The 26,774-nt window shown below is 44.6% G+C and overlaps 1 pseudogene; it reads right to left on the bottom strand.

The window, feature by feature from the left end:
* Nucleotides 1-1,214: 1,214 nt before the first annotated feature.
* Nucleotides 1,215-13,573, bottom strand: LOC123350591 (annotated as a pseudogene).
* Between the last annotated feature and the right edge of the window lie 13,201 nt (nt 13,574-26,774).

The raw sequence follows: 26,774 nt of genomic DNA on the forward strand, positions 1-26,774 counted from the left end.
AAGCTTGATTTACACCATTGAGGGCAATGTGGGGAATCAGCTTCCTTTGTCTGACTCAGCCCCTCTTTGCCTGGAGTTAGACATTAAACCATGTGTTTAGTACATAGACACAGCTTCTTCAGTATCATCCCTACATATGTCATCCAACCATTCTGAGGAGCAGTGTGATCCTGACTTTCATTTAAGTTCCCATATGACACACTTTATAGGTAAATATTATGACCACAATGTATTGCGTGTAGTGAGTTATTCAGGCCTCTCAAGGGCTACAAGGACAGAACAGAGACCCCTTTGCTAGGTGGCATGGAGGTGTCCTAAGTGTCACACCTTTGTGAGAGGGACTCTTGTCTGTATCTGCTGTGGTCCAGCTCCCTGAGTCCACCAGCTTCTGGCAGCACAATCACGGCCTACCAGGCCTCAGCAGGCCTCACTATCTCTGTATAGGCTAGTGATGGGCATCCACCAACCCCCAAGTCCTCCGATTGTCCCTGTTCCAATGGACATGCACAGAGCTCTCAAATACATCATTCCCAAAGGAACAGCACATACCAGCCTACACAGTTCCACTCAGGATCACCTCTCTGCTTCACACACAGCGCTGAGATAGATTTATAGTGAAAACAAGGATAGATTTATTATCAAAGATGAGAGATTCGAGTAACAGTAAGTAAGAATATTGGAAACAAATGGTTACCTATCAAAGAGAAGCATAGGGGAAGGGAATGACCATATTACACATGAGTCCCTCATCTTCCTTGGGCCGTACATCCCGGTGAGAACCCAGAGCTCAGCTACCTTAGCCTGTTGGTTGGACTCTCTCAGCCCACCTGAGTCATTGTTACTATTGGTTATTCGGGGCAGTGCCACAATGTGCCAGATGCCTCCCAGGCCCTGCAGAGGGGACAATCCCTGTGGAGCTCACAGTCCAGTGATGGACAGACAGACAGAATAGGGGGCAGGGAACAAGACGAGGAGTTTCTGTGCAAGTCCCCATGATTTACTCTAGGCAGATGGAGCAATGGGAGTGCTCAGAGAGACTGACACATGGAGAGAGGAGGGCTGTGGGGATGAGCACAGAGCAAAGAAGATGTATGAGAGGCAGTAGAATGAGGACTGTGTTGGGGAACTGGGAGCTGGATAGACAAAGCTGGGGGCACAGGCTGGAGGAAGGGATGGGGCCATGACACATCCCCTCGGGACTCTGATCTGATGGCTCAGGATGAGCGATGGCTTGTTCTCTCCAGGACAATGGTGATGATTGGGGCAGACACCAGGAGGAGAAGGACCAGAGCAGACCGGAGTATCCAGATGCAGAGAGACACTGCCAGGCCTGAAACACACAAGGGGACATTTGAAGGGTGTCTGGGAGGAAGGCAAAGGGCTCTAGAATGGGCAGCTGTCGTCCCCCCCAGAACTCCCAGGGGGCCATGCTCTGAGAAGATGAAGCCCAGTGTCATGAGACCTCAGAGTAAATCCCCCAGAGGGGCTGGGACAGTTTAGAGCTGTGCAGTATGTTTAGCACTGAGGGGACACAGGGAACTAATGCACTTGGATAGAGACCCAAAGGGACCCCATGCAGGGACTGTGATACCAGGACAAGCACTCCCCTTGAGTGTTCTCCTGGAGGGGGATGGCGGACAGGAGCTATGCATCAGGATAGTACTCGGGGGATAACCAGACTCTACACCTATCTCCGTATGATTCTCACACATTACTCCCCTAGGTTACAAACCAGTCTCCCTGCCCTAGACACACCCAAGCCACTGATGGATGCTCTGAGCCCTGGTTGCTGCTCCGTGGAAGGGAAGGATTTTGCAGATCAGGGAATGGAATGCTGAACTGTATTATACTATTCATCCAATAATTAGCACTGTATGTAAAACATGTTATTTAAGCTAACCTCAGCCATACCTGGCAGAGCATCACAGGATCTTATGGTGAGCATATCTAAGAAAGAAGCTCTGTAGCCAGTTTGTATCTGGTATCAAAATATGACATGGTGTCAAAAGTAAACTAGAGCCAGAGGAGAACAGAAACAGAAGGAAAACAGCAAGAAATGTTGCAGATAGAAGGAACAAAACAACATAGGTTGCAGGATTTCATCAACATTACTCTTCAATGACTCTGAGAACTACACCTGTGACAAACCTTCACAATGGCAACAATATTTTGCAAGATATTGAATTGTGAACAGGCTCCAAAAACGAACTGGAAATATTTGGGTATCTTCTGTAACGTTTGCTCTGGGGAAGCCAGCAGAGAACATCTGTAAATCCTGTGACTTTACCGAAGACACTCACAAAGATGACTGTGAAAGGATTCTGGCTATGTTTGATACCTCAGAGAAATGTGGTTTATGAAAGAGCATGTTTCCATCAGAGAATTCAAGAAGCAGGGGGGAATGTTGACTGTTTGATAAGAGCTCTGAATACATTGGCTGAGAACTGTGACTTTGGGAATGCAAAACATGCAAATATCAGAGACTGTCTGGTAACTGGGTTAACAGATAATAACCTTGAACAAGAGATACAGCCCACAGATATACAGAAAGTAAAGCAGCCTGGTGAGACCGCAAAAGCAAGAGCAAGTTGCTACACTTGAAAGGAAAAAGAAACTAGCATAGAATCTGTTAACAGGTGTAGCAGGAGCGCTAAGTGCCATAATCCCCTGAGGCAAGGAGAGAGAACTCTGAGACTAAACAGGACAAATTCTAACCTACATGCACAAGGTGTGGAAAAAGTCATATCTCAAGAGATGATGAATGTCCAGCAAGAGGCACATGGTGTAATACACATATGAAATATGGATATTTTGAAGCTGTTTTCTGCACCAAAGCAGTCAGGGAGGTGACTCATGTTATAGACGATCAGGAGCCATTCGTTCTAGTTTATCTAATTTATCATAACACACAGCCTGCCTAGAGAGTGAATCTGAATATTCATGGCAAGACTATTAACTTTAAATTGACTCCTGAGTAGATGTCACAGGCATCTCAGAAGGGACTTGCAATCACCTTCAACCCTTCCCAGAGCTGAACTCACCCAACAGAGCTCTGACTAGCCCTGGAGATATTCTAAATTGCATGGGCCAGTTCACCACAGATACAACTTACTAAGACAAAAGCGCTAAACTGACTACATTTTATCATACCCTTTGGGAGATTTTGCTTTAGATGTTTACCTCGTGGGGTTACCTGTTCACCTGAAATTTTCCAAAGAAAGATGGTAGAATTATTAATGAACACAAATAGAGTTTTAGTTTTTATGGACGAGGTTCTGATATACGGGTCTTCTGTAAAAGAATTCAACAGAAACTTTGGTGAAGTCCTAAGTCTAATCAGTCAGTCTGGACTGAAGCTAAACAAGGAAAAGTTTATTTTCCACCCACCCCGAATCATGTATTTGAGACAGACAATAAACAAAGATGGAATCTGTCCTAGCCCTGAGAAAGTACAATCAATAATGTACTTCTAAGACAGAACATGTTGCAATGTTAGCGGAAAATCAAGAGCACTTTTGTTCATTTCACTATTCCAGAGCAACTAATGGACAAAGGAACACATTTCACTGCAGCAGAATTAAAATCATTGCAAACAAAATATGATTTTGATCATATTACCAGCAGCCCACATTATCCACAAGTGAATGGAGAGGCTGAGAGAGCTGTACAGACAGTCAAGAAAATCCGACAGCAGGAAGATCCATTCCTTGCCCTTCTGAGTTACAGATCAACACCAATAGCAGCTACTGGATATAGTCGAGCACAACTCCTGATGGGAAGACAACTCAGAATTACTGCTCCAGCTTTGAAAAAGAATCTATCTCCAAAGTGACCAGACATGAAGTGAGTAGGCCAAATCAGATTAAAAGGGTAAAACAACATATGGGCCTTTTTACAACACCTGTCACTCAGTTAGAGAACTGTCAATTCTAGAACCTGGTGGCTGTTTGTGTGAAATTGGATGGAGAAAAAGGCTGGACAACTCCAGCTGTTATAAAGAAAAATAATTCTGCAGAGATGCGATCAAGACTGACAGTGGGGAGTTCAACAGAAATTGCCAACATCTACAGTTTGTTCCTGAGAAAGAACAATCAACACAGCAAACTCTATTCGTGAGGGAAGATTGAAAGAACTGGGTTTGTTTGTCTGGAGAAGAGAAGACTGAGAGGGGACATTTTAACAGTTTTCAAGTACCTAAAAGGTTGTTACAAGGAGGAGGGAGAAAAATTATTTTCCTTAACCTCTGATGATAGGACAAGAAGCAATGGGTTTAAATTGCAGCATGGGAGGTTTAAGTTGGACATTAGAAAAAACTTCCTAACTGTCAGGGTGGTTAAGCACTGGAATAAATTGCCTAGGGACATTGTGGAATCTCCACTATTGGAGATTTTTAAGAGCAGGTTAGACAAACACCTGTCAGGGATGGACTAGAAGGTGCTTGGTCCTGCCATGAGTGCAGGGGACTGGACTTGATGGCCTCTAGAGGTCCCTTCCAGTCCTGTGATTCTATGATTTTATGATAGCGGACGCAGAACAAGAAGACAACTCAAGGATTCCAAACCGACCAAAGCCAGTTATTGAAACTAATGGACAGCCAGATGGCTAAGCTGTTATGGATTGGGATTGTGTCTTTAAAAATCCAGCACGATTCAGAGACACTTGATAGACTGATCAGTACTGAACTTCAAAGACAGAGTGATAATGTGAATATCGTACATGGTAAGAGTTTAGACATAATGGATGTTAAACTGTATGATACTGTTCAGCTATTCAGTGGCTCTGTGTGTAAAATACCTTATTTAAGCCAACCTCAGCCATGTTGGCAGGGCATTAAAATATCTTTTGATAAACACATGTAGTAGATACCTCACTAAGAATCAAGCTCTGTATCCATTCCATATCTGATACAGAACCATGATGGATCATGTCGCCCGCACATTGCTGGTGGTAATGGGGAGCTGTGCAGCCACAGCCCCTCAAAAAACATTACCCTGTGCACCCTGCCCCTCACGTTAGCCCTGGGAGATGCTGCCAGCAGCAGGGTGAGAGTGGGGAGCTGCTGGGTCCAGTCAAGCCACTGATGTGTGTGCTGCTCTCCCCACATGCCCTCCTGTGGGGAAGGTTGGAGCCGGGGTGCTCAGGGACAGGCGTAGAAGGGGATATGACCTCGCACTGAACATGGGACACACCTGGCATTTGGGCCTGATCCACAGCCCACTGGACCGAGTACCAGGCTTCTCAGTGGCTCGGACACTGAGGGGGAGATTTTGAAAAGCTCTGAACCCAACATGCTCTCAGCGTGCTCAGCACTGTGGAAATGAAGCCTGTGGTGAACACAGTCACTCACCTTCCGGAGGTAGATTTTTCTCAGGCTGTCCAGTGACTGGGCTGTCATTAGGGGGAGCCTTTCTGTCTGGGCAATAAACACAGGAAATGTCAGTGTCTTAGCTATGAATGAGTGAAACTGGGGGTCTGCTAAACCCAAGGTTGTGAGTTCAACTCCTGAGGGGGCCATTTAGGGATCTGGGGCAAAAATCTGTCTGGGAATGGGTCCTGCTTTGAGCAGGGAGTTGGACTCAATGACCTGCTGAGGTCCCTTCCAACCCTGATATTCTATGATCTTACTATGTCTGAATACTTTTACACGTCTGGCTCCTGGTTCCCCTGTAGCCATAACTTGGCCTGTTAACACACATAACATCTCCAAACTGCCTTGTCTTCACTACAGTTTTAACTCGAGTTAGTTAATTCTAGCAGAGAACACAACTGTTTTCCCATTGAAGGCACAGCTTTGGGGCAGAAAATGATACAAACACATGTGAGGTGGCTGGACGGGGAGGGGTAGCACAGAATAACTAAATGCCTGACACCTGCCATTTGAGCCCTTTCCCCTGCCCACAGTGTGTAGCTGACAGCTGCTCACCTGTAACCTTCAGTTGCAAGGGGGCACTGAGATTGGAATTGGCCACCTGGTTTTTCTCATCCCTGTGTTGATACCCACAGGAGTAGTGCCCTGCACTCATCATGGAGGTGTTGAGGAGCAGTGTAGAACTAACTTGTCCTGGTTCGAATCTTTGGCTGGAAAGCTCCACCCCATCTTTGCAGAAAATAACTTTGGTAACAAGAGCGTTTGGAAGATCTGCACATCGGGCTGAAACTGGGACCCCCTCCAGAGCTGATGTCGTATTCAGGAACAACCGAGGCGCGGGGAGATCTCCTGGAACAACAAGAGACACGGACGCGTGTGCCTGAGAGGGGAATGACAGGCTGCTGAGCCTAAGCGATCACTGAGATGAGCAATGCAGTGACTGGTGAAAGGAGAAGGGTCTGTTTGTTCACTTGGGAATTCACAGTCATACATCAAGACACATATCAGACTTGCTTAGTTAGTCTGTTTTATTTTGGGTGGGTGTGAATTCCTGCTACACTGGGCCAGATCCCCAGCAGCTATAAACTGGCATTGTTCCACTGGAGTCAATGGGCCAGATCCCAGCTGGTGTAAATCAGCCACATCTCCATTAGAGTCAATAGGGCCGGAGCCACAGCCTGTGTAACTCAGCCTTAGCTCCACTGGAGTCAATGGGGAAAATACCCAGCTGGTTTAAATTGGCCCCACTCCATTGGAGTCAACAAAGCTACTCCAGCTTACACCATCTGAGAATCTGCCCCAAGCACATTTCCTTTTCGTTAATATGTCTGGCCGACCACTGTGAGAATTAATTGCTTAATTAACTGTGTCATTAACAGGATTTCAGGCAGGAATTGCACAGAAGGTTTCTCCCCTCCCATCTCCCCCCATTGCAGGGCCTGGGCATTTTGTTCCTTGCTCTGCCGTTCCTTTCCTTCCTTGTCTCTTGTGCTCTCACTCACCTGGGGAGCTGCAGAAGTCCTGGCTTGTGACCCCAGCACCTGCACCAAACAGCAGAGATGGTGAGTAGCACACAGGGTGTCTCTAACAATAACTAGCCTGCATTGGGGAAATGCTAACATTGACATTTAAGCAAATAAAAGAAAATCCAAGCAATCAGAGGCCCCCACACTGCAGTGAGGTCCATGCTGGCGCGTGGTACTTACACCCGATCTGACTCCAGGATCGGAGCCTTAACTGCATCTTGCATACACTCACCACATCATGCTTACAGGAGCACACAATGCTCACAGCAGTAAGAGACGTGCAAGGTTACACCATCCAATCCAACACCCCCGCCCATGGCCAAAGCAAAATATTCTCTAAGGTTTGGGCATCTCTCATTCTCTCTTTCTCTTTCTGCCCCATCACCATAACATCTAAGCACCAAAAATTAATGTATTGAGTCTGGTGAGATGGGGAAGTATAATTATCCCTGCTGTTACAGGTGGGGACTGAAACACAGAGCAATCTGAGGTCACATAATGGGACTCAGTGGCAAAGCCTGAATTTCAACCCAGATCTCTCAGAATCCCAGGCTGGGTGTTAACAGCCACCCCATCTGCCTCCCCTTTCTCCAAATAATTTCAAAAAAGCCCAAGTGATGGTGTCACAGCCACGTGCAACTACAGACCTAAAGGCCGAATGCTGAAAACCTCCATTATTTGAATAGAACAATGAGCATGCGCTACTTAGAGTTTGAAGGACTTGGACTTTTGCAGACATTTCATATTCTTGCACAACAGACACATTTTAAGAATTGTTATTGTAATTATTAAGTAATATTAGCATTGAGGTACCACCAGCTCATTGTGCCAGATGCTGAACACAGTCATAACTGAGTTGGCAGAATGCAATCTTTATTTATTTATAATTTATGGATAATATCAATGTTTTAAGCATTTTATTTTTCAATTTTATCTATTTAAAAGTTCACAGTTGTAGGAAATTATGGGGGCAGACAAGCGGAGGGTCAGCGAATAATTATTTAATGACAATCAATGCTGAGACTCAAAAAATGAAAGCTTTAGAGCTATTTAAGGACAAATTGTCAACAGCACATGTCAAAATATAGCGAGTAAACATGCTTATATCAAACTCAGTAAGGTCTCAGGCAGCACTTTTTTTACTGTGCCCAGCTAGACATTTGTATTATTACCGATGGAAAGATTTATTCATCAGTTTCTGTGTGCAGTGAAATTGACATGTATTGGCAGATACTGATAAATATCTAATCCTTCCAAGCCTAGTCATAATAAAAAGACAGTCACTGCCTTGGTGAGCTTACAGCTTAAGTAAATGGCACATAACTTTAGCCCCTGGTCCTTCACACAGTTAAGTACGTGCATAACTTTATTCATGGGAGTAGCCCTGTTATCGTCAATGGGATTACTCACAAGAGTAAAATTATGTATGTGCACAAGTGATCGCAGGCACAGGGTCTCAGTAGTTAAGAGGTGTTTTCCTTCCAAACTAGCAAAGCCAGGGTTCCTCATTGGGGTTTGATATTTTAAACTTTATCCATTTAAGCACTAAAACTTCATTGTAACAATATTTTTCGAGGTGAGAAATACAGTTTTTCCCTTCTTGCCTGTCTCTAAACCAGTTGAACAGCCTTGTAATACTAATTAGGGGGACTCTTTGCAAAGTCTCCTAGTTGATGTAGAATATTCCCAGATTAGTTTTCAATATCATAGTCTTACCACTGTAGGTCAGTGTCCATATCCCCATTGGACAGATGGGAAAACAAAGGTTGGATGAAAAATTGGGGGAGGGGGCAGGGGGAACGAGCAAACATTTTATCTAAAATTTTCCCATTTATTTGCAAGGTTTAAAATATTTTTGATTTTTTTGACTCTCTCTAATGACCTTTTCTGCAGATTTGATTAATTAATCTTCCCAGAATGTTTGATAATAAACAAGGAACAATCAGTGCATGTGTGATAGGTCTCAATGCGGATATGGGTGGAAAGGCCAAGTTAGGAATATGACAAATTTGATACAATTACAGGGGAGGATTATAAAGTCTCCAATAGAGTTTGAGGGTTTGTCAAGAAGTCGGTTGAAGTTGATGGAAAAAACCTCTCCTTGACGTCAATGATCAAATTGTAAACAAATTACCTTTAATAAGAAAGAATCCACCACAATTCCCTGGGAAACTAAGAACATGGAGCATGGGATCATTTTCCAATATTTCTAAACCTAACTACTGTCATTTCCTAACATCAGAGTTTGAAACCTCAATATCTTCCTTTTAATGTAGTTTCTGTGTATGTATTATTAGTATTAGCACCTAGGAGCTCCTGTTACAAACCAGACCCTATTGTGCTAGGGTCTGTACAAACAAAACGATGGCCCCTACCCCAAAGATTGTACAATCCAAATAAAATCAGAGGTTCTAATTTTCAAAGCTGTCTATGGATTTGGATCCAAATTGCATAATTTTTAATGGGAAATTGATGTTTCAACCGCTAGACTGCTCTGAAGGTACATTATATATATGATCCTATGATGCCTTCACAAAGGCATGTAGAGAAGGAGGTTACAACATTGGAAGAAGAATGAAAAACATGTCAGACGTAAAAAAATTGTGCCCTAAATTTATGACCAAATTTTCAATCTGAGATGAAATAACCATCCGGATCCCAGTGAAATAGCCACATGTAGCCACCATTTCAAATATTTTTAACAATTCTTACCCCACGCTAGTCCCCACATCCCCTCAGCCCAGGCAGACCCACAAACCTACCTCTCTCCTTGCTCTCTACAGCCCAGAGATACCCCCTCCCCGAGCCCATTGGCAGAGAGCTCCCCAAAACTTACAGAGCAGCCACAGCAGGATCATGGGGAGTGGGAGCCGGTGACCAAGCCAGGGGACTCTGCAGCAGCGTCTGGGCCTCCGAGGAGAACCCAGGAGCAGAAGAGGAACTGGTGGGTTGTGGTCTCTTGTAGTATGTCTGGGAGCAGCCCTGATGTGTGTGTGGCCAGAGGGGCCCTCCCGCCTTGAGATGTGAGTGGAAACATTTCCCCCCCAACCATGTCTCTCTGTCTGCGATGGCTGAGTACGCTGGTTTCCATTTACATTTTGCAGCACAGACTACTAGCCACAGGTCAAGGCTGGTCTCACTCACTTCTGAGGATAGGACAAGAAGCAATGGGCTTAAATTGTAGCTAGAACAGTTTAGGTTGGACATTAGAAAAAAATTAAAACACACAATACACAATAATCAGCTAGGGAGATAAGCCTCTCCCACCTGCTGCCTGGTGGAAACTGTTTCAAGGTGAACTACCTCTGGGTGACCTTGGATGGGTAGATGCTGCCACCACCCAAGTGCAAAAATACACTTTTAAAACCCAGGAAGGTGAATTTAGGAATTCCTTCCTGTGGGGTACCCTCAAGCCCTTTAACACCCGCCCCACCCCCCGGCGAAGAGCTGAGAAAGAAAAACAAAGGAAATCAGCTGTTGCCACCAGCTAATTAAATAACATGTGCACAAACCTCTTGGGACACAAAAACCCAATCCTGTTCTTTAATAAGGTAAATTTTATTAAAACCAAAAAGAAAGAAAATACATCTGGAACCCAATCCTGTTCTTTAGAAAGGTAAATTTTATTAAAACCAAAAAGAAAGAAAATACATCTGGAACTTAGTCTATTGCTAGATTCAAAAAGAGGAAATAGAATAATTAAGCATTAAGAATGGTTTTCTTGAGGTCCAGCTTAAAGGTTACAAGCAAAACAAAAGTGTTTGGGGGTTAACACAGAGGAGTCCACAAGCCATAAAGAAATAAAAGAGATAAACCTAATCGTGTCTTCCTAGACATTTCCTGATCTACTTACATCTCTGGGGTTTCAAATGAGTAGTTTCTAGGTATGATTTGATCATTTTTCATACCTGGCGCAAGCTCTTACAGCATAGTTCCAGCCCTGTCTCTCCTCTCCGGAAGAACAACACAGAGACAAAGGGACAGTTTTTTCCCAATTTTAAAAAGTTCTAGCCTTCCCATTGGCTCTTTTGGTCAGGTGCACACTCCCTTCCTTTTACCTATGGACTTTTTAACCCTTTACAGGTAAAGCAAGTAGAGAACAACTACTAAGAGGGATTTTATACCTAACTGGCTGGCTGGGTGTCCATAAAAGGGAGCTACCCCCACCTTCATCTATCACATGCCTCCCAAATCACAGATGGTGCTGGCCAGCCTGCTCCAGGGGTCCTGAAAAACTCTTGTGGGGGCCCCTTCAGGGCCTGGGGCAAATTGCCCCACTTGCCCCCCCTCCCCCCAGGCAGCCTGGGTACAAATCGTCGGTAATCAGTGGTGGATTTAGAGTTAATGGGACTGTCAAAATTAGACTCAGGACTCACAGTTTGTCAGACCACTCTGTTTTATTAGCACAGCGCTCTGCTAATAACACCCAGATAATGTGAGCACCATGCAAGACACAAACTATCTTATTTATACAGATAAAAGGGCAAGCACTTAACAAGATAACAAGGGAAGCAGAATCTGATAAGTTTACCTGGGCTAGACATGTATGTCTTATTTTCTTACTATTACCGATCTTCTGTTAATGTTTCACCATTAACACCATTGTTTATGCCTAATGTTTCTTTTCCTGGCACCTGTATTTTAACATTGCTTATTTCTGCTTAAAGATACATACAACATTTCTTTAATCCTTTTTTATTTTTACAATATAATTCATTCTACTTTTACAGGACCCTGTGCTCAGCTTCATTTTTGGGGCCGCTCCTTGGGACTCAGCCAAGAAAAAGAACATTCTCTCTTATCTCCCCTTCCATCCCCATTTTTCATTGTCTTTTTCTTCATCCTCCTCCTATAAGTAATAGGAAGTAAATGAAAATAAAGTGAGGTACCTTAATTGTTTTGTAGTCTAACTTATTTTTCCAAGACCACTTGAAAATCGCTGAGCGTCTTGGCAGACCATTTAATGATCTTTCCAAATATTATTTGTACCCTTAGCTAACTATTTTGAAGCACTTTGGATAAGAGTGCTTTATTAAAAAAATGTAAAAAAACATTGGGGTGTGGGGTCTGGCCAGAACTTAGGGTGTGGGAGGGGCTCAGGGCTGGAGGTTTAGGATCTGGGATGAAGTTGCAGGGTCTGGCCAGGAGTTAGGATGCGGGAGGGGGCTCAGGGCTGGGGGTTGGAGTGTGGAGCACTTACCTGGGGCAGCTCCCATTTGGTACAAGAGGTGCAGGTGGTGATGGGGGGTGGGTGCAGGAGTCAGGGCATGAGGTGAGGGGCTGGGTATATGTGGGGGATGCAGGAGTCAGGGAGGGAAGGGGGCTGAGGGTGTGTTAGGGGGGTGCAGGAGTCAGGGCAGGAGCCTAGGGGTGTGAGCTGAGGTTGTGGGGGTACTCCCAGCTCCCTGCCCCACCCCAGCCCTCTGCCCTGAGCGGCTCATGGCAGGGGGACGGGGGGTATGTGTAGGGGGAGTGCGGAGGCTCCGCCTTTGCTCTGCTCTGTCTCGATTCCACCCCTTCCTCAAGGCCCAACCCCCACCTCTTCTCCACCTCCTTCCCTGAGTGCGCTGAGGCCCTGCTCCTCCCCCTCTGTCCTGGAGCGACCTGAGCACCGGCAAACAGCTGTTCGGCAGTGAGAGCAGTGCTGGCAGGGAGGGAAGGGGTGGGAACATGGCAAGCTCGGGGGAAGAGGCGGGGAAGAGGCGGGGGAGGGGGGAGCTTGACTGCTGGTGGTGGAACCCTGTGTTTTACTGTAAATCCGCCTCTGCCTCAGGGCGTCCTTCACCTCCTTGTTCCTCAAGCTGTAGATCAGGGGGTTCAGCATGGGGATCACAAGGGTATAGAACACAAGCACCATTTTCTCCAAGTCCACTGAGCTGCCAGATGAGTGTCGTAAATATGTAAAGATCAGGGTCCCATATAAGATGTAAAAGACAGTCAGGTGAGAGGCACAAGTGGAGAAGGCCTTGTGCCTTCCTGCCGTGGAACAGATCCTCAGGATGGCAAAGATGATGTAAATGTAGGAGATGAGGATGATGAGAATGGTGCCAATTGTTTGTATGGCTGCAAAGATGAAATGCACAAGCTTATTGATGCTAAAATCAGAGCATGATATTTCTTGGAGTAGGTGAATATCGCTGAAAAAATGACTGAGGACATTGGAGTGGCTGAAGGACAGACTGAATACAGTACACATATGCACAATGGCATTGACACAGGCGCATAGGTAAGAGCCAGCCATCAGCTGGAAGCAGACTCTCTTGGACATGATGACATTATAAGGCAATGGGTTGCAGATGTCCATGAAGCAATCGTAGGTCATCACAGCGAGGAGGCAAACTCATTGTTGGCACAGAAGGAGAAGAGGAAATACTGAACCACACACCCAGGGAAAGAAATGTCTTTACTCTTCACTAGAGAAATGACCATCACCTTGTGAGGAATCACAGAGGAGTAGACAGCATCAAAGAGTGACAAATTGCTGAGGAAAAAGTACATGAAACTGTGGAGTTGGAAGTTGGGAGTCAACCTTAATCAGCATAATCATCCCAACGTTCCCCACCAGGATGCAGAAATAAATGTCAAAGAAGAACACAAAGAGGATGTTTTGTAGCTTTGGACAGTCTGTTATTCCCTGGAAAATGAAGCCAGTCACTCTGGTGCAGTTCCCTGGAGCCATTTATCCTGTTGCTGTGTTAAAAGAAGAGGCAGAGAAGGGGATAGAAGCAATGGGTACCACAAACATAAATCTGATGTACAGTGGTGTGGAAGCAGGGAAAGAATTAACAAGGATTTGAAGGGAATTTTAATGCATGTCAGTCAGTTAGCAAGAGTTAGGCTAGCTGTGACCCTAATGACATGAGATTTGTAGAAGCGAAGATAGTGTGAGGCAGAGAAAGAACTGTGTGAAAAGTTATTACGACCTTGCAATAGATAACCAAATATGCAGGCCAGTGTCTTCTAGGGGTGAGACAAATAAGATAGCAGAAAGGCTTATGTATAAACAAAATGTAGTGTTGCTCTTTATCGTCTGTATTATTGCTAGTTATTGTCTGTAACAAAAGTATAAAGGCTTGCTGTAATTGTTTACCAGTTGAGAGACCTGTCCGGGACTGGGGCGACCCTGTGTCCTATGGCACTCTCTCCCTCCATTGTAATTACTGGAGAAATAATAAAGTATTTGATTTTGCTGCACCCAAAGAAAAAGCGAGAACTGAGTTTTTCTCCGACAATTTGGGGGCTCGTCCGGGATGGCAACGCCCACGGACCCACAGACGGCTACTACGGATCATTCCCCTTCAAACCCCACGGCGCCACATGAGAGGTATGAGACCTTTTGAAATCTCTATTGGGGTATCGGAGGAGGACTGTCTGTGGGGACGTCTGTCTCTGTTGGGCTCACGCCATCTGAACTTATTGACTGTGCAGCAAGATCAGATGCAGAGTGGTATTGGGGAAAGGCCCCAATAAGGTTAGTTTATAGCAGTACTGGGAACTGCTGAGTTGGCCAACTAGGTAAATGCATAAGGTAATGCATAAGGTAAATGCATTAGAATGCACCGGTGCTGAGGGGTTTTTACCGCCTCAAGAGGGGTTGTCATACTGCCTCATGGTATTGGTCCGGACCAGGTAAAGATGCATCGTGGTTAAAAAAAAAAATTAAAAAGAGATAAAAAGGTAGAAAAAGGGGAAAAAAAAGAGGCCTTGGTGTGTGTGTGTGTGTGTACACCAGTGTGAGTGATCGTTATCGGAAGACGCCCAGAGTACCCTGTGAAGCGAAAGCTAGTGATCAGGACTACTCTAACGCAAGCCCGGTAACTAGTGGATCTTTAGGAGATCCGACCCACGGTGGGCTTACTCGGCCTGGCATAGTCCGGCGAGGACGCTACCTGGGTCTAGGAGTGTGTGAACCCATCTTCCCTCCCCTTTCCCTTCCGTGTGGGCTACTGACAGTCTGATCATCTCACTGGAGGCAATTAGAGTAAGCGGCGCCATCTCCCAGAGACTAGCCGACGCTCTTTGCTGAAGGGAGGTGTAGGAGAGTCGTAGTCTTCCTTGTTAGTCTCTCCTGTGTGAGTACCCTGTAGGGAGAGATCCTCAGTTTATGTCCGCTAGCGCGGACAGGGCACCCCCCTCAGTTTGTGTAATTGGAAAATGGGGGAGGGACAGTCTAAACATTCCACCTTACCCCCTAAGGGTACCCCAGCATATTACATGTACGTACATTATGGTCCTAAAACCTGCAAGTATTTAAATGATTGGAATCTGTACATGCGTGAAAATCCATCTAAACAATGCCCATTAGAAGGTACCTTCAATCTAGATAAGATCATACATCTCAGAGGAGCTTTTAATCACCAAAGAAAAGCCTCTGACACAGTGTGAGCAATTTGTCTAGGAACGGATTAATTTGAAATTCAGCTTGGCTTAGAGATAAAGCTAAAGTTGCTCTACGTTCAAGATCAAGAATCAATGCAGACCATGCTAAGTACAAAGAAAAACTGCTTTCAGCCTCAGCTGGCTGTGGAAAATAGAGACAGAGGCAAAGCAAAGGCAATACAAGTTACAGAACAGTGTAAAAGAACAGCCATCCCAAGAGTGGAAGCATGTTGGAAATTCTGAACAGGCTGTATACAGGATAATCTCCCATCCACCTATTCCCCTTCTCTGAACGTTATACACAGACGTGGCCAGTCTGGACATTTGTGAGTATTAAAGTGGCTTAAGGCTTGGAGCATTCATATTTTTCCTGAGTGATGTGGGAGCGTTCCCAACACGCTCCATTGTTGTTTTATTATTTTTAATGAAGCTTTAAAATTTGGTTATATGGTGTGTTTTCTTTACCCTCCCCCTACGTCGTTCTGCAGTGTCAGTTTGATCACCTGACATGAGGGATAAATTGGTAACAGAAATTTGTCACAGTTTGGTGAGCAATTAAATGGGGGAGCCCTGCAGAATTTACACCCTCTATCTGTTTTACTTTTGTTATTTTATGTTTGCTTTGTTTGGTACTGTTGGTGTTATATGTTAAGAATTGCATGATTAAAGGTGAGCCCTAATAGAATAAGGAAACACTATTTGGTTTTGGTGCACTATCTAGTTTTGGTTCTGTTCTGTTTAACCGGTTACTGTTGTTTTTCTGCTCTGTTCATTTGGGCGTTGGGTGTGTGGGCGGAACTGAACTTCTCGTTCGTAATTCCTCGGAGTGGAAGCCATGTGTGCGATGAAGCTCTGAGGTTGTATTGTGATCCTTCTGTCCCGCCCTCTGTAACGGACAATGTAATAGAAGTAGGAAAATCTGGCTTAGACTGTAATTTTTTCTGCTCTCTGTGTAATTTTCTTTTCTGTTTAAGTGTCAGCAGTCAAATGGGTGGGTCTCTGGGTAGACCCCCTAAAGTGGTTTGGATTATATGTTAAGTAAATGGCCTTTACCCAATGGCCATGTATTTTTGCCCAGGTGGCAAGCCTCACAAGGGAGGACTCGGGTAGTCTTGTGAGTAAAAATGTTTTAGGGAAAAGACCAGAAGGGTGGGGGCTAGTTGAGAAGCCCACCCTCGTAGCTAAACTGGTAGTGGAACAAGTTTGTGCCCATGAAAGGGACGGTTCAGCGAGAAAAGCAGGATCGGGCCCAGGCGGGCAGGCAACAGACAGAGATTGGAGAACAGGTTGGAAACTTTTGAGGGTAGTGGAAAAGAAGAAGTAAGTGAGTATAAGCATGGGGATTTCAAATACTCAGGAGGATATTTGGAATGGTGATTTGAATTGGTAAGTGGCAAGTGGCTGTTGGAAGACAAAGCAAGTGATTTTTAAGGGAAGGTGAAAAGTTGACTCTGTAGTTGCTGGAGGGAACAGCAGTTGAACTTTGTAAAAATGCTAAAGAGAAAAGTTCTTGGTGTCTTTAAAATGTTTGTAAATAAATTCAGGCAAAGAAATTATTAGATTGCAATCATTTGGCTATGAACAATTTTGTTGATTTAGCTGAAGAATGTATACAGTGCTATGTAGTTGAAATTTTATTAGGCTCTAAAGGCACTATAAGTTGTGATGTTTTCTTTCAGTGTTTAAAAGCAGGAGTTAGAAGTAAAAAGCAAGCCAGAAAACATCTGTGTTAATGCAAATTATCTAACTGATAAGGTAAAAGCCACTGAAACCTGGGCTTCCTATAAAACACATACAAGAAAATATGGGGTAATTCCCCTGTTTTGCCTGAAATCAACAAGAGTATTTGTATATTTTAAGGTTTCAGAGTAGCAGCCGTGTTAGTCTGTATCCGCAAAAAGAACAGGAGTACTTGTGGCACCTTAAAGACTAACAAATTTATTGAAGCATGAGCTTTCGTGAGCTACAGCTCACTTCTTCGGATGCATAGAATGGAACACACAGACAGGAGATATTTATACATACAGAGAACATGAAATGGTGGAAGTATGCATACCAACAGGAAGAGTCTAATCAATTGAGATGAGCTATCGTCAGCAGGAGGAAAAAAACTGTTTGAAGTGATAATTAAGATGGCCCATAGAAGGTGTGAGGAGAACTTAACATAGGGAAATAGATTCAATTAATGTAATGACCCGACTGGGAATGGTTGGGTCATTACATTAATTGAATCTATTTCCCTATGTTAAGTTCTCCTCACACCTTCTATGGGCCATCTTAATTATCACTTCAAACAGTTTTTTTCCTCCTGCTGACGATAGCTCATCTCAATTGATTAGACTCTTCCTGTTGGTATGCATACTTCCACCATTTCATGTTCTCTGTATGTATAAATATCTCCTGTCTGTGTGTTCCATTCTATGCATCCGAAGAAGTGAGCTGTAGCTCACGAAAGCTCATGCTTCAATAAATTTGTTAGTCTTTAAGGTGCCACAAGTACTCCTGTTCTTTTTGTATATTTTAAGTAATGATTGACTGCCCAGAAGGGGTAGACCTCTGTTTTTGTCTTTCAGATAATCAAAGAAAACTAATGCCAGCTGAAACAGCATTCAACATACCATGTATCTACTGACAGAGTAAAAATTATGTTTTGTGTTCTATGTTCTGTCTTGTGGTGTTTGTCTTGCAGCCAGAATTGATGTGTTTAATATTTTTATGGGATGGTCTGATTTAAAATCAAGCGGAAGTGTTGGATTGAAATGCAGATACTTGTTTTGTTCCACTTAAAATACAAAGTGTTTGGATACATCAGAAAAATGTGATATACTGAAGTCTAATACATTTTCTTAAGTAAGAGAAAGAAACTTCATTGGCCAAATCTTTTAATTGAGAAGTGTTATTAAAATTTGCATACCAACAGTCTTTAAAAGCAAGGACATGGAAAGTTAACCCACTCCCCATATTGTACATGGGATCCTTCTGGCTACCTCAGATTTCTAGCCAGAGGGCTGGGGATGGTGGGAAACTATTGGACTAGAGGTTATATTAAGTGAACTCCTCAAAGTGGGTGTGCTTGTCCTGACTTATTGTTCCACGGCTCTGTAATAAGGTTAATTTAGTGAAAGGGTATATGTGGCATACATTAAATAATAAGATTAATGTACTGTATAACGGCAATGTGTATGTGTTCATTGTTAACAAAAGGTGTATAAGTAAAAAGTAAAAGTTTCCTTTGTAGGTTAAAAGAAGCCAAAAAGGGGAAAAGGAAAAAGAACAAGTTAACTAAGAAAAAAAAAAGCTAACATGCTCAGTCTAAGGATAAGGCGCTGGCCCCAGTCAAGGACACCGCTCACAGCTAAGACTTGGCTGACTACCAAGGAAGGGGGGGGGATGGTTGCTGCAGTTAAACCAGATTGGTGTGCAGCGGGCAGCCCACCCTCCTCCTTGGGGACCTTTTGTAAATATTCAGATTGATTTTATTCAAATGTCTAAATGTTGTGGTTATGAATATGTATTAGTTTTAGTTGATGTATTTACCAATTGGGTTGAAGCTTTTCCTTGCAGGAAAGCAGATGCCAGGACTGTTGTGAAACTTCTGCTTAAAGATTTTTATACACGTTTTGGCATCCCTGTGAGTATCAACAGTGATCGTGGAACTCATTTTACTGGACAGATTGTAAAGGAATTATGTGCAGCTCACTGCCCTCACCACCCACAGTCTGCTGGGACAGTGGAATGCCAGAACCGGATTTTAAAGAATAAACTGGCCAAGATTTGTGCTGAGACAAACTTAAAGTGGCCAGATGCCCTTCCTTTGGCACTGATGAGTATGAGAGCCATTCCCAATCGAAAGACTGGACTCAGCCCTCATGAGATTTTGACAGGACGCCCAATGCGACTACCAGCTGCACCCCCACTAACCCTAGCTCAGATGGACATTCATTTGATGGATGACATAATGCTTAAGTATTGTCAGGCACTAATGAAATGTGTTGAGTTTTTTATACACAGGTGAAGGAAGCATTACCGAAGGATCCTGTGCAACCTTGCCACTCGTTGGAACCAGGAGACTGGGTCTACATAAAGATCCATCAACGAAAGACTGCCTTGGCTCCACGCTGGAAAGGCCCTTTCCAAGTCCTGTTAACCACCAACACCGCTGTGAAGTGCCAAAGACTGACTGCCTGCACCCATGATTCTCACTGCAAAAAGACCCCTCCACATCAGGAGAATTCTCCTACTGATGATTAGCCTATTCCTTTTTCTAGTTTTACTGTGCCTTCTGGACAGCAGGGAAAAAGGACAAGGTGACGTGCTGGTTAAACCTCTCCCTTGTTCACGGACAAATCTACTGTGCCTTTGAATTTTTCTAAAAGAAGCAAAACCATTACAGGGTGATGTACTCGTAATCCCTCCCCTGTAGAATGCTGAACTCCGTGGTTTAATGCAAATAGCGATTTGAAAATATCTGTTGTACTAGAAGTACAAAAGGGGGGAGTGTGGAAGCAGGGAAAGAATTAACAAGGATTTGAAGGGAATTTTAATTGGACTAGAGTAGTGCCTGGTCGATTTCACAATTTGCTTTCATTGTTACCAGAGGTTCAAAGAATCTCTGAATTGCAAGGGCAAATTCACATGCTTCAGAATATATATCAAGCTGAAAAGAATGCCTTTCATACAGCTTATAGAGTACTGATGGGGATTTTCAGGGACCCCCTGTACCCCAGATTGAGTTTACCCTGAAACTGTGTCTTGTCTGCCCCAAGCTAAGTTAGCTAAACATAGGTAACAGAAGGCCACTGCAGGCCAATTTGACCTTAAGGCATAAGATTTGTAAGAGCTTGTGTGACACAATTAGAAGCCTGTATGGCATAATCAAAAGGCCAACAGGAGAAAAAGGGAAACCCACGCCTACTGGTAATTGGGTAACCTGACCTAAAATAACAGCTTGTTAGCTATGAAAAATTAATAATTGCAGAAGAGTCTTGTACAATGGAAACCGCAAATAGGTGTGCATACAATTAGGAAAGTGCTTAGTGTACAACTCTAATGGAAAATAATTGTATTAGGTAAGTTAGTGCTCAAGATAACGCAAGAGAAGGTATCGCAAGAAGGGGGGGAAGTGGCGAAAGACAGGGGCCCCTAGAGACAAAAACAGGAAAACCCCTAGATGGTAGGGGGTCCAAGTCACGGCCCCAGAGGGGCTCTGATTGGCTTGCTGATAAAAATACCAAATAAGGCTGATAAGATTTGTAATGCATGATTACGCGTTGCGGTTTTTACCTTTATAAGCTTAAAGCTGTGTGGTTTATGCAAGGCGGCTGACTCCCCTTGCTTGGGGATACGCCGACCTTCCCTTTATGCATAATTGTATTGTGTACCCTAATAAAGGTGCCTCAGTGTGTGTCTGACCCAAAATCAACGGTGTGGTCAATTTTTCCACGACAGTACCTACTTTATGTACTAAGTATGATGTATTGTGCTTTGTAACCAAAACTGTACAACAACCCCATTATATTATTCCTATGGGAATGTTATTGTTTGTAGTGTTGTTAGTTAGTTTAGGATTATGTTCCTAAAACTTCATCAGCTCTTACCTTGTTATAACAACACAATATCCAGAACATTTTCAAATGCTGTGTTCCCTCTTAACTGTGATCTAATGTGGGATAGAAAATAAATTAATTCAAGAATCATTTACAGGTAGAAAGAGCCAAAATTGCTAGTAAAGTAAAAAAAATTCTAAGTGAACCACACTAATACTGTAGCTATTTTGAGAAACTGAATTGAAAGACAATGGCAGAGAAAAAGAATTAGTTAAAAAAGAAGGAGGGTGAGCATTTTGGAATTTCAAAACTCTGCTTGCTTGGAAGCGATTGACGATTGCAATTTTTTTTCCAAGTCAGCATTTTTGAAATGTCAGCCATGAACAATGCAACGTTGGCAATTGCAAATATAACTTTCTTATTATGAAACTAAAAAGCCAGGCCACAGCTGCCTGATCTATGGCAAGGAGTGTAGTAAGTACAGGCCCTGATAAAGGCCCAGTTGAGGCCTGAGGCCTGAACTAAAGTATGGTCCAGACTTTGCTAACATAAAGCAAAGTTAAGCTGTGAGCCAGAGGCAGGCCCTGTTCACAGAAGTTGGCAAGGAAAGGGCTGATGTTGCATAAACATATATTCACCTAGTGTAGTAAAGTATAAACATGGTACTAGAACACACTATACTGGAACATTCCACAGATAACAAGGAACAGGCTGACCCATCCCAATGACAGGGCCAAAAGGGTAATATAATGGATAGAGTTATTTTATTCAAACCAACATGTACATGGTGAGAGGCGGCACCTTACTACGTAGAGGGGTTGTACTTTGCTACGTAGAAGGGTTGCATCTCATACGTCAGGAGTGATGTGTAGCTTGTTTGTACCTGTGTATAAGAATGCATCCCTGGGGCGGTGTCTTTGTCCGGCCGAGTGGGCAGTGGAAAGTCCCGCCACTGACTGAGCCGAGTCCATTGCCAAGAGGCACTTTCTCGTAGTATGCCCTGTAGAGTAACAATCTAGAGGGAACTGCCATACTTCCACCTTTTCATGTTCTCTGTATGTATAAATATCTCCTGTCTGTGTGTTCCATTCTATGCATCCGAAGAAGTGAGCTGCAGCTCACGAAAGCTCATGCTAAAATAATAGCTTGCAGGTTACTTTTATAGTTACAAAAGACAATTCTCTAACCTAGGATTTGTCTTTCAGATCTTCAGTTTTTATGTATGTGTTTCAAATTAAGAAGAGCACCTATAGCCTGTGATACAGGGGGAGGGGAGGGGAGAATGGAGAAATCTAACAGGAAAGTTAATGTGTAGAACTGGTTGAAAAAATTGACTAAACTATTTTCTGTTGAAAAATACCAGTCAGTCTAAACTGAAATGTTTCTATATATATCTCATAGAGCCAGCAGGGCCAAGTACTGATTTTGCCCCCAATCCCTAAGTGGCCTGTAAAGGATTGGGCTCACAATGCTGGGTTTAGCAGGCCAGTGCGCAAACCACTGAGCAACCCCTCCTATGAAACATACTGGTTTGACAAACTTTTTTGTCCTATGTAACTCAAAAATGGATGTTCCCATTCTGTACCATTCTTGCTGCTTTTTGAAAAATGCCCCCTGAAGACACATTTATTTCAGGTATCATTTTATGTGTGTGTTTTATAAAGAGGAACTGCACCTCTTGAATTACATTCATACCATCTATCTTTGACTGCCGTCCCAAGCTTTCCTTCTGCACAGAATGAGCTAGGGCTCCATATTTCTCTCTATGAGCAATGTTCTCTGGTGAGAGGATAATGCCTATAGTAACTCTCTCTTTACTGTGTTCATAGGGGAGGGGAAACTGCTGCGGAAAGGTGCCTCTGATCAAAGAGTAGACACTCTCAGCCCAGAGAGCGCAGACCACAGGCCTTGAGGAAAAGGGGGCAGGGAAGGACACAGTGTCTGGAAGGGGGAAACACAGGGTAACAACCTCAAAAAGGGTGCTGGAGTTTGTGCATGTGTACAGTCCTGGATTTCAGAGACAGCTCTCCAAAGGGCCAGCGATCTGCATAGCCTTTGGTGAACAAATGTAGCCTGAATCAGAAAGTAACAAGGAGTTGCCCATTTTGAGCAAAAGACACATCCCAGAAGAAATGAAAGACTATTCATGCACATAGATTGGTCAGCATGAAGTTTCTTTATTTGTCAAAGACTTAAAACAAAATACACCTCTGACCTTAATATACTACTGTGTTCAGGAGCCAAAAAATCTTACCGCATTATATCGAACTTGCTTTGATCCACCGGAGTGCATAGCCCACCCCCCTGGAGCACTGCTTTACCGCATTATATCTGAATTAATGTTATATCGGGTCACGTTATATCGAGGTAGAGGTGTACACACTCAAAGTATTAAAGTGTTTGATTTACAGATCCTCAAGCTATTCCAGTTTATACCATCTCTGTATCTAGCTCCACCAGTTCTGATTACAAGAGATCTACATCTTTTGCAGGAGATCAGATGAGGGTAAGCTTGTGTCTGGATGTGTTTTGTGTTGGCTGAGATGGCCACTGCACTTTCTTTTGCTGTTTTATTGGGGATTGTGTTTCTACTCATCCGTAGATCTGTGTTTCTACTCATCTAAAGCTGACACAGATGTCTTTTACATCTTTAAAGTCTTAAGACGATGACTAACATATGGGCAGCACAGGAAACGGCAGTGGAAAACGCCTAAATTAGGACAAGGTGCTAATTCTGGATTTGGTAGACCCATATTCAACTACTTGTTCTGCCAAAGACTTCCTGAGTTACCTTCAGAACTTGCTTTATCTCATTGTGCCTCAGTTCCCCAATTGTGAAATGGGGACGGTAGTAATTCCCAACCTCACAGGGGTGTAGTGAGGCTAAATGCATTAAAGGTTGTGAGGTGCGCCATTGACATGATACTGAGGAGCAGGTGAATGCCATAGATAGGTGGATGCCCAGCTCTCACCTAATTTCAAATGGATCAGTACATTGAACTTTCAAAAATTCCTTTGAAAAGACCAGATTAGATGGCCTCAATATATTGGGTTTTACCTAGGGTAATTTATTTTTAAAAGATCACCTCCTGTTTAATTTGCTGGTCATTCTGCAGTCCAACAGGCCCTTAGTTATCCAACACTGAGTAATGTGGGATTCACAGCAGGGGATAATGGTTCCAAACTATCACTTTGTTCAGGGGCTGATTGTCTAAACAGAAGCATAGTGGAGTCCCACATTTCTTCTTCCCAAAAAGGGCCTGGGCACCCATGGGAAACACTTTGTAGCTAATAAACCATTTGGACCGTTTTTAATGACTGTATGCAGGGAGAGCCACAAATTCTTGTTCCAACAACATGTAAATACAGCCAAAGGCAACTTTCAACCAAGGTTGTAGATCAATAGGGCAGTCATAGTCCCAGTGCAGAGTCAACGAGTCCACATTTCTTTCAAATCTAGGTGTTTATCAGGAATGCCAGATGTCCGAGCCAAGAATGGTGGAGTAGGTCCAGGGGCGGAGGTTGGTTAAAGAAGCCCCTACATTTTCAGTCATTTCCATTGCACAACTCCAGAAGGGGCATTACCAGGCCAGGCTCATGTAGTGAGGCCATGGTTCACACCTGGTGTGATGTGTCCCCTGTAGTATACAGGCCACTTATTTGCGGAGAGCCTGCTTTTCTGCAAAAAGTTGCACCACCTGATGTCGCATGTTGCATCTGATAATTAGGTTCCATGGTTGGAGCGTAGGTCGTAGCGAGATGCAGGATTGTGCCTAGGCTAAGAGTGGTGCTAGAATCAAGGTCCAGGGACACAGCAGGATTAAAACCAAGACCAGAGTCCATCGACAAAGCAGAAGCAGAAGCAGAGCCAGAGTCCAAGTCCAGGCCAGAGGTCGAAGCCAGGAGGTGAGAGACCAAAGATCAGCCAAGTCAATGTCAAGCCAGAGCCCAGATACATGCTGAAGATCAAAGCTGGGTTGTCAAAATCTGAGGGCTTGGGGAACATCAGGAGGAGGAGGCGATGCTGGAGTGGGTTGGTGGAGGACATGGAGCGAGGCTAGAGAAGGGCAAGGAGAATACTGAGCCAGTGTTGATAGCCTACATCTAGAGCTCAGGGTCACACCAAAGTCACAGACAGAGACCGGAGCCAAGGGTCAAGCCAGAGTCAATAGCAAGGAACCGGAGCACAAGGCAGGGCAGGGTGGGGCATGCAGGCGGGAACCAGGATGGCTTATAGGTACTCCTAGGCACTGCCCACCTGGAGCCTGGAGACCCCTCATCGGGGGACTCCCTTCCTAGCAATAACAGAAGGACAGCAGGATGACAAAGATGTCTCTGACCCTGGGGTCCAAGCCAAGGGGAGCTCCCATCCAGGCTGTGTGCCAGGACCCCGTCACCCTCCCTGTTCATTTCACACTCAGAGATCCCCAGCAGGAGGGGAGAATAAAGGGCAGAAAGTGAAGGTGCCCTGGGGGAAAGGCACTAGCCTGGGACCCAGTCCAGTTCCCAGATCTACACCCAGGATTGTGTGACCCGGATCACAGTCCTTGCTCTGTGTCTCAGATGGGGAGGATCCTTCCCTGCCCCAGGGTGCCAGTGGGAGAGTTTCATTCCTGGCTGGGAAGGGTTCAGATACCAGGTGGGTGGATTGGGCCCCAGGTGGGGGATGGTCAGACATTCACTGTGTCAGGGGTGACACAGGCCATGGGAAGGTCTGAGCAGTGACGGCAGAAGCGGGAGTCCACGTCAGGCCACCACTCCCAGACTGCAATGGTTATGGAGAATAAACCCTGGTTCTGCGGATGCTCTCATTTTGGGGACATCCCCATGGCCCTGACAGCCTGATGCTTCTGAAACTGGCCTCTGGGCATGGAGGCAGGGACAGTATCTGGCCTGGCCCTAGCTCCAGGGGTCGAGGTGGGGAAGGGTGGTGAGAGCGAGGTGATCAGCCTGGGTTTCTCTCAGTGCTGTGGGCTCTATGGCCGCACCCCCCAGCCCTTCACCCCCAGCACAGTGAGAAAGAGCAGTACCTGCGGCCGGGAGTCGGAGCTTATGGTCTGCAAAGGGCGGGGGGTCGGGGAGCCTTCAGTGGTGTCTCACGAAGCACAGTTCCTGCAATGCTTTGGGCACCTGGTGCAAGCACCTGATGTAGAAGAGGTGGGCCAGGACTGTATGCAGTGTAATTATTAGTGTAATTGAATCTATTTCCCTATGTTAAGTTCTCCTCACACCTTCTATGGGGCCATCTTAATTATCACTTCAAAAAGTTTTTTTTCCTCCTGCTGATGATAGCTCATCTCAATTGATTAGACTCTTCCTGTGGTATGCATACTTCCACCTTTTCATGTTCTCTGTATGTATAAATATCTCCTGTCTGTGTGTTCCATTCTATGCATCCGAAGAAGTGAGCTGCAGCTCACGAAAGCTCATGCTAAAATAAATGTGTTAGTCTTTAAGGTGCCACAAGTACTCCTGTTCTTTTTTTGAACCTTGAAAATCACCAAAAAATGTGTTATGTAATTTATGGTCAGCCCCTAACTCTAGTTCTGGGTCTTGCCAGGAAGTGGGGTCTGGTGGTTAGAGTGGGGAGGCTGGGAGTCAGGACTCCTAGGTTCTACCCCAGCTCTGGGAGGGGAGTGGGGTCTATGAGCCTAAGGTGAAAGCTCAGAGCTAAGATCTCTGGCCAGGGTTGAGAGGTGCCTCTCCAGGCAGAGAATCATCCCATGATACAAAGGACAAACCACACAACTAGGGTTACCATATTTGAACATTCAAAAAAGAGGACACTCCACGGGGCCGGGGGGATTTGCTCGCACCCCTCCAGCCCCACCAAATTCCGTCACTTCCCTGCCCCCATTCCAACCCCTTTGCCAAAGTCCTGACCCAACTCCGCCCCCTCCCTGCCCCATTGGACCCCTTCCCCAAATCCCCACCTCCTCCCCGAGCGCGCTGTGT

Source organism: Mauremys mutica, chromosome 15, assembly GCF_020497125.1.
Source record: "Mauremys mutica isolate MM-2020 ecotype Southern chromosome 15, ASM2049712v1, whole genome shotgun sequence".
Classification (NCBI taxonomy): domain Eukaryota; kingdom Metazoa; phylum Chordata; order Testudines; family Geoemydidae; genus Mauremys; species Mauremys mutica.